The sequence below is a fragment of the Protopterus annectens genome, chromosome 2.part0 (genome assembly GCF_019279795.1).
Source record: "Protopterus annectens isolate FY-2018-M chromosome 2.part0, PAN1.0, whole genome shotgun sequence".
NCBI classification, from domain to species: Eukaryota; Metazoa; Chordata; order Ceratodontiformes; family Protopteridae; genus Protopterus; species Protopterus annectens.
Genome location: NC_056728.1, coordinates 1,454,661,552 through 1,454,670,950, shown reverse-complemented (window position 1 = coordinate 1,454,670,950; position 9,399 = coordinate 1,454,661,552).

The following is a 9,399-nucleotide window of genomic DNA, read 5'->3' as shown; positions in this document are numbered from 1 at the left end:
TGTCAACATTTGATTTGAATGAGACTATGCTAGGGAAAGGTCCAGCTTTGATGTATAAAGTGGGCAAAAATTTCAAGAGAATATTTGAATGATTCAAGATGAATGCTACTGGGGGACGTAGTACTGGAGGGACAACAAATAGGTGTCAGATGTGTAAACAGTGTCCTTTCATTAATGATAAAATATGGACAATCGAAAAGAGTTTCGACTAATGCCTAGAGGGACCACTTCATTTACTTGTGGTAGAAAACCCGTGGTATACTTATCTTTGTTCTTCCTGTCTTGCTTTCCATAGCAGGAAGACAGAACCATGTTTAAAACATGATTATGCCAATGTCAATGGAATATTATTATAAAAATACTAATAATGCCTTATTTAGACATTTTTTGGAATTTCTAACACATAAGTGATTTTTTTTGTGTAGGACAAGGTCTTCATCCATGCCAGGATTGATGATTGGAAGAACAGACTGGAAAGACAGGAATTAATGTGGCAGCTGTTTGTGAATGCATGTGCAAAACTTAGCTTAAATGATAGTGTGAGTATTGTGAGAGTTTTCAGACACAATGTAATACAAATATAGTTTTTCAAGTAATATGTTTAATAAGAACAAGGTTTGCTTATTTCATAAGGGAGCCTCCGCTGAAAACAGGCTCTGTGGAACCTAGTCGGACATTCCCGGTCAACAAATGTTAAAAAAAAAAAAAAAAAAAAAATATTAGGGTTATGAGTGTTGTTTATATGTTTTTAATTTGAATGAATTTAGTATGGGTTAATGTCTTTTTAAGTTTTAGTCATGTGATTATTTAAAGAGGTTTTAAAGGTGAGTACTAATTCAGTATATTAGGTTCTGATGAAGTCTTAACACAATTAAAGAAGAACACACTAAACCTGATGTACTGTGGTGATTCTTAGTATTTTTTTTACTTGGTACATGAGTTCAGTGTGTATGTGTTTTGTTTTATTGTTTTTTGTGTATGAGTGGCCACCATTGTAACCTGATGGACAAACATGAGGTAACTATCCACTGAAGTATCCAGATCTCTCACTACCTTTTCATTTTGAAGCAGTTTGTTATCTATACTATAAGCTAAAGCTAAGGGTTGCTTACTGAAAGCAATGGTGCACTTTATATGCACTGAGTTTGAGGTCTTTTTTGTGCACCAGATATTGAGAAGTGTAAGTTTTTGAATGAGTGCCTCAATGTCTGAGAAAGCGTAGATGATGACTCCGGTGTTACCATCATCAGCGAACTTTATTGAGCAGTGGCCTTCATTTGATATATGGAAATCTGAATGATAAATACCAAATAGCAGAGATCTCAGCACAGATCCTTGAGGAACCCCACTGGTCAGCTTCACTATCGTGAAGGATGTACCCCCCCAACTCCTACTGAATGTTGCCTGTCCCTAAGCCAGTTGGCCATCCATCTAACCACATACCAGTCAAGCTGGAGCTCCTTCACCTTGTTTATTATCTTTGCACTTGATATGGTAATTAATGCCTTGGTGATGTCAAGGTACAATATGCAAACAGTTTGCCCACAGTCCATAGCTTGAGTAACTGTCTCAAAGAAGACCACTAGATCCAACAGACACTATCTACCTTTGGCACAGCCAAACTGCTGGAAGTTGAGTCTGACAAGATTTTTGATAACATAGTTAGTTATGTGACTTATGATACATTCCATGGATTTGCATATAAGACATGTTAGACTGATAGGTCTGTTTTTCCCAGGATCACTGGTGGGCCATCTTTGTGAAGTGGCCTCACAACAGCTTTGCACCACACCTATGGGACAAAGACAGTTCCTAGACTCAAGTTAAAGAGTCTAAAAAGTGGGTCTACCAATGTTTGTTTAGTGCTATTAATTAGACAAGCAGTTATGTTGTTAGTCCCCATGGATGAGGTGATCTTCATTTTAGAGAGTACTTGCATTGTATGCTCATTCATGATAGTAGCTTGATTACATTTGATATAAGTGGGCTTATAACAGATATCACTGGCAGAGTCATATTCAGCACTAGATGAACTAGACAGTCACCTAGGGCCCACTAGCAAGGGATGGGACCCACTGGCCAGGGGGCTGCCACAAAATCTTAAATTTCTTCTTTAAGAATGCACTCTGCATGCACATTTCTTCATTTAGTAGCATTTGTAAGTGCATCTTTAGTATGATGCATACATATTTAAACTGAAAAAGAGCACTCAGTTTTTAAGAACCAAGCATGGGAGTTATGCTGTATGCTGTTGTCATTCCAGACAAATGCGGAGAATGGTTTGTTCATAGGTTAGTTAAGAAGTGTGTGTTCCAGACTAACATGGAGAATGGGTCATTTATAGGTGTGTGTGTGTGTGTGTGTGTAGGTTTCAATGCTATTACAAAGAATGTGTTTTAAGGACAGCGAAGCTTGCTGTTCATGCTAAGTCCATTTTCACTGTGACACTGTATTTTGTTTAAAAAATGGCTATCAGTGATTTTGTTATAACATTTGAAATAAAAGTTGCAAATACCTCTAATCATTGTAGAAGTAAAGAAAAAATAGTGTGCACACTGACAGATCTGAACAGTACTTATGGTAACTAGAGAGAAATAGCTAAGTAATGGAACACACTGGAGCCTGGCATGGGTTGCTGCTGGGAGCGCATGTGCTGTATGGGGGACCTTTTCCATTACCTTGCCTAACACCCCACTTCCCTACAATCTGGCTCTGCTCACTGGAGTGAAGTTGGCACTAAATTTATTTGCCAGTATGTTGACAATATCCATTGAATCAGAGAAGGTAGTAAGTACCACTGTGAATAAGACCTGAGCAATGTTGAGTGTTATTTCTTATTTTCCTAACATAACTAAAGAAGGATATGTAGTTGTCATTGTCTTCTGTAGCCAATTTGAGTTCACTAGATGACTTAATTTTTCTGATGTCCTTTTTTTAGTTTCCTGTCTAGCTGTTTGATATTCTCCTTAACTTGGGGCATCTTTTATTATGCTATATAGCTTAATAAGATTCTACACTTTATTATATAGTTTATTAATGATAGTGACCACCATGCTGGTTTGCTTTTAAACCTTCCCATTTGCTGGAACTAGTAGGGACTGCAAAGTTACAACATTTGTACAGGTGAGAGTAGAACTTGGCTGCATAACTCTTTGCAGTACCAACATTTTGGGTGCTACTATTATACCTGAATTTGGCAAATTCATCATAGAACTGGAGGAGATTTGTATTTTTGAAGTCCTTGAATTCTATGATATTTGCATGTGGCAGTTTGGAGATTTCGATGGAGAAGATGACATGTGTATGGTATGACCTGAGTGTGTGAAGGAGTTAGGGGTACATTTGGAATGGTACTGACAAATACTAAAGTTATTAGAACCAAGTCAAGTATATTCTGTCCTATACTGGGTTACTTAATCTGATCCAAGGAGTTCTTGTTTACATACTCTAAGAATGTTTTCACATCATACATTGGTTGTATAGGTACCCCAGTTTTTCATTGGGTAGTTAAAATAACCTACTATAACAATGTTCCTGCATATAGGGAGTTCATCAGAAATATTTAGGAATGTTACATGATTTTTGGAGGCATACAGAGGAGTCCTGTAGCATACCACAATCTGATAGTTGAGCCTATTATTTGAATCGCTATCAGCTCTGCTTGTGGGTCTCTAGGTATCTGTTTCAATGTAAAGTAATCTTTAAGAAATATGAATATGCCACCACAGTTTCCATCATATCTAAATAAGTAGTAAATACTAAACCTAGGTCCTGAGGGAGTGTGCTCTGCGCTCTTAAACCAGGTGTCTTTAATAACATATACATAGATATGTTCCAAAATGCTGGCGGGTCCCAAGGCCAGGTAATTTGTTGTTTAGATTTATTGCACTAAGTGGAACCACCTTAACATAATCCAGTGGTTTGTTTGTTGAGACGTTAGGTTGGGAGGTCCATTACCTGGACCCTCTCCAAAAAAGGCACAATAGGGCCAGCAAACACCTTTGCCAGTATTAGAAAGGCTTTGAAATAAGAGAATCCATTAGCTGGACCCTCTTCAAAAAAAGGCACAATGGGGCAGCAAAAGCCTTTGCCAGTATAAGAATGATTTGGAATGAGAGGTGTGTATTATTGATATTACAAAATTACATTATGAAAGAAAAAAATATATATTTTCTAAATGTCATTGTATTAAAAGTCTGTAATGCTCTTCCACTGGGTTCTAGTACTCTAGGGCACTTATCTGATGTACTGTACATACCCTGCATGTAACAGCTACACAGAATGTTGTCTCTGACCCTGGGTCTACATCATGCAATTTAAACATGATATACCCAAGTGCTATAACCTCAACACAGATAAAGTGGACAGTAGGAAAGCCGAAACAATTAAACGACAAAATTCATTATATCACATCACCATGGTTGGCCAACATGAATGGAATTACATTTCCTAATCATCCCAAATGATTAAGAAATGTAATTCCATTCGTATTGGCCAACCATGGTAAGTTGATGTGATGAATTTCTTCGTTTAGGTGTTTCGGCTTTTATACCCTTCACTTTATATGTGTCGATGTTATAGCACTTGGGTATATCACGCTTCGATTGTGTGATATAGACCCCCCCACCCCCACTAATCATTCAGGACTGAAGTCATTAATTGAGTTGCTATGGAACTGAATGTATAGTTCCCAGCAGGGAAAGCTGAGAGTTTTTTATTTTAAATAAATAAATATATATATATATATATATATATATATATATATATATATATATATATGTGTGTGTGTGTGTGTGTGTGTGTGTGTATGTGTGTGTGTGTGTGTGTGTGTGTGTGTGTGTGTGTGTGTGTGTGTGTGTGTGTGTGTGTGTGTGTGCACATGCATGTGTGTGTGTGTGTGTGTGTGTGTGTGTGTGTGTGTGTGTGTGTGTGTGTGTGTGTGTGTGTGTGTGTGTGTGTGTGTGTGTACTTTTGTAACTTACTCCATGGAGCTGATTATTAGTTAAGTTTTATTGAAAGCAGTTTGAATTCTCAGCTTAGTGGCATGGAGAAAGTAAGTTAAACTTCTTTTAAAAAAAAATCTTAAAGCAATAGTCTGCTCCATTGAGCAGTTTACAAGGATAGTTTTACAGTGCATATTCCAATAGAAAGACTGGCTGCACATATACTGGTTAGGCTGTGCAGTCAACATGCTCATTTTTGAATAGCAATTTGCCATTATTGTATAATTAAAAAATAGCTGCCAACAGCATTATTTAACTTTATATTTGTTTTTTATTGCATATAAATATGCATAGGTCCTCTATGAGAACTTCTGAATGTTTTTACCCAGTCCAAAGTCCTTGCAGATGTTACATTTAGCAACACAGACTGCATTTACAGTGTATCAGCTTTAATGACCCCCAGTTCCAAATGTTTTGTCTGTATGTGTTAAAGTAAGAGAAGGACCAGCTTCAATATATCTGCAATAGTTGCACTATAACAGGAAATTGGAAAGTAATTATGTTCAACTTATACTTAAGGAAAGTAGTTGGTTCTACTCCCACCCTCAACCCCGATTTGCTGACATGAAGAAATGCAATTTAAAAACATTACTGAAAAGAAATGGTAATAGAGCAAACACACTAGTAAGTAATAGCTCAAAAGGAACATATCCCCTTGTCAGTTATAAATATTGAGAAAATTTAGAAAGGTTACAGTGAGGTGTTCACAAAGAGTATATATAGCGATAAAAATTTTAAATTCAGAGACAGCCTCACCATGGTGCCTTAGCATGAATACTTTCAGTACTTACGTAGACTATCTCTGTGGCCATGCAAAATGTTAATAAGGCATTCCGGAGGAGAGGCATAAGGACCAGCTTCAATATATCTGCAATAGTTGCACTATAACAGGAAATTGGAAAGTAATTATGTGCAACTTATATTTAAGGAAAGTAGTTGGTTCTACTCTCACCCTCAACCCCAATTTGCTGACATGAAGAAATGCAATTTAAAAACATTACTGGAAAGAAATGGTAATAGAGCAAACACTAATAAGTAATAGCTCAAAAGGAACATATCCCATTGTCAGTCATAAATATTGAGCAAATTTAGAAAGGCTACAGTGAGGTGTTCACAAAGAGTACATATAGCGATAACAATTTTAAATTCAGAGACAGCCTCACCATGGTGCCTTAGCATGAAGACTTTCAGTACCATGGTGTGTGTGTGTGTGTGTGTGTGTGTGTGTGTGTGTGTGTGTGTGTGTGTGTGTGTGTGTGTGTGTGTGTGTGTGTGTGTTTGTGCACATGTGCGTGTGTTTGTGTATGTGTATATGGGCACAGGTGAATGGGTGACTGAGTGAGATTGGTTGTATGGGGCTATGTTTGTGTGTGTGGGGGGGGGGTTTGAGGAAGCTGTCATAACAAGCAAATCCTGCAACATTGGGTGACACTAGATGCAAGGGATATCTCTAAGCATTTTTACTTAATGGCACTTACAAAAGACATGTGTTGGGGGGGACACTAGACATAAGACATAATTCTAATCACTGTGCCTTAACAGCGCTTTCAAAACATGTGGCTGAGGCAACATTAGACACCAGGGATAACTAAACATCCTGCCCGAAAGGCACTTTTAAAAGCATCAAACCCTGTACACTTTCACCTGTTACAGAGTGCATTAGTCATCTGTGTCACCATGAGAGACCAGGAACCCCCAAGAATATTAACTAAGTGTTCAAAAAGAATATGTAGAGTAAAAGGAGGGAGGTTTCAATCCCTGCACCCATTTAACAAAGCAACAGCAATAATTCACATTGCTAAGTAATAAGTTAGTATATGTGTTTTTTTTACATAATAGGAAACGTAGAACTCTAATGTCCATCATGACTCAGTGACTGAAGCAGTCTGTGAGTTATGAGGGAAAGGGTGAATTGTGTCCATGAGGAGAAAGCCTTCAAAACACAGCCAGGAGAAGCAGCTGATGATAACAGACAAAATATTTAAACAATTGCACAAACTCACTTAAAATGTTAATAGAGCAACATGTCTAGTATGATGGCAAACCTTACAGATAGCAATGAGAATGATAACACTAATGTCTGCCATTACTGACTGACTCCAAGTACCTGTGATTTATGATGGATGGGGACAAAATAACAAAAGACATCAGGAATGTTTTGGTAACTCAGCAATAGGTAAGTGGTGTGTGTGTGTGTGTGTGTGTGTGTGTGTGTGTGTGTGTGTGTGTGTGTGTGTGTGTGTGTGTGTGTGTGTGTGTGTGTCTGTGTGTGCATGCGTGTGTTTGTAGTGTGTTTGGATGTGTGCACGTCTGTGGGTGAGTGGATAAGAGGCAGTACCTGTGCTATTGTGATGTGTGTGCCACCAGTTAAAGTGTTGATCTATAGTCAAGGTAGTTAAAAGAGATGTAGAGACATGCAAATTATCCAATAATGAGATCTTTCCTATTTGCCCCTAATATGTCTCTGAATCACAAATTGTTACAAAACATTAGCAGTAAACCAAACAGCCCCTTTGTACATACCTTCAGGGATAGGATTCTTTCTGAACCCCTTTTTTTTCTTACTACTTAAAGCTTTTGTACATTAATTCACTCATTCCTGAAAATTTATAATCACATGTCCCTCCCACTAATTACTCACATATTAAGGTATTATTTCTAATAAGATGGTTGTAGCATAGATTGTTTGATTTATATTAAATGACAAGCTTTGTACTTGATAGAACCATATTAATTCATTACTATAAATGAACACCAGTAGGTATTAAATGACAGACCTGCTACTTCTGCTAATGAACTAACAATGTCAGAAATTATAGAAGTCTAAGAAATCCCAATTACATTTATGATGAAGTGTACAATCATGAGGCTTGCAGATAGTTCTGTGCAGGTTCAGTTTGTGACTTTATTCTGTCAATATGTGGTTCAAGCCTGCTTTTAATTCATATCCAATAGCAGGCAAACATGAATATATAATCATTAAAATAAATTATAATAGTGTCCTGTGCGCTGTGTCACTGGCAATATAGGGAAATGCCATGTTATTTCTGTTTCTTTAAAAACAAGCGAATGTAGGATAAATTTGTACTTGATGGCGGTGGTTTGGTTTTTAGAGATAGGCTAGATGTTAAGTGTTAGAGCTTGTCTCCCACCTGAGTGTCACCAGTCTCAGCATCCTCTCCTCCCCTGAAGGCAGAATTCTTTATCTATGTCTGGTTCCTGTATAGGACTCTGGGACACTTGCTCTAAACCTCCCCTTGCGAGACAAGCAGGGTCTGTGTCACCATTCCTTGTTTCTAACTGTACCAGGGTCATCTGTGACATAGTGAGAATGTCACCTCTCTACACATGGATTGTTCTGTTACCACATTTGGCCTAACAATTTAGCTTCCAGCTGATTGGGTGGAATGTCCTTTATGAATAACACCATGCTCATTAATATTCAACCTGGTGTCATTAGCATACATAAAACTCAGACATACTTTCCCCTGTCACGGGTGAGCCATTCTCTCTACAGAGCTTGTAGACAAGTTGTATTCTGTTTTACTCATTAGAGCTGCTCTTTTACATAGACTTCTCTTTTATTACTTGCATATATATGTTTTTGGTGCCAGACTTAGTTTTTAGTACACTTCTTTATTTGCATGTATATCTTTTTAATGTCAGACTTAGTTTTTAGTGCACTTTCTTATTTCCACCAAATGATTAAAGAATTTTTGTTAGATAACAGCACTGTATAATTCAAGTATGAGTACAATTTGCCCTTACCTCAGAAGGAAGTAGCTTTAGGCTGCATACATATCTGTTGCCTTGTATAAACAAAGAAAAAAAAAGACAGATTTAAATTTGCAGTCAGCTAAAAAGAAAGAATGTGACACCATTTTGCTTGTATTTCTGATGCAGCTAGTTCCTCTTTCTGAATTGCAGTGATGTCAATTCTCTTACTTCTGCCCCTTGTCTGACCCGTTGTTGAATGTTACATGACTAAAACACGTCTTATAAGGTGCGCATCACTCACTGCAAAAGTATTCAAAGTATTCAGACTTATCATCAATGCTTATACAGTAATATGCTATCGATAATAATGGGGTTTTAAATGATACTTCCTTTTCTGCACAGTGGACTTTGTTTTACTCTCCTAGACCACCATAATCATTTGTACATAGAAACTAATTTTTGAAAAGGAAATTCTCTCTACTAAGTAGACGAATGAAACCCTGACTACATTCCAGCTGACTCAGATTCTATTAGTGACACACACAATGGAGGAACTGGATGGAGAAGACAGAACTTGTGCACCCCTCCAGGGAAGAGGCTTTGGGGTAGTATATTGTCATGTAAATTCTACTTCAGTACCAGGTGGACATCAGACATGAATGGAGGCATTTGCTTTCAA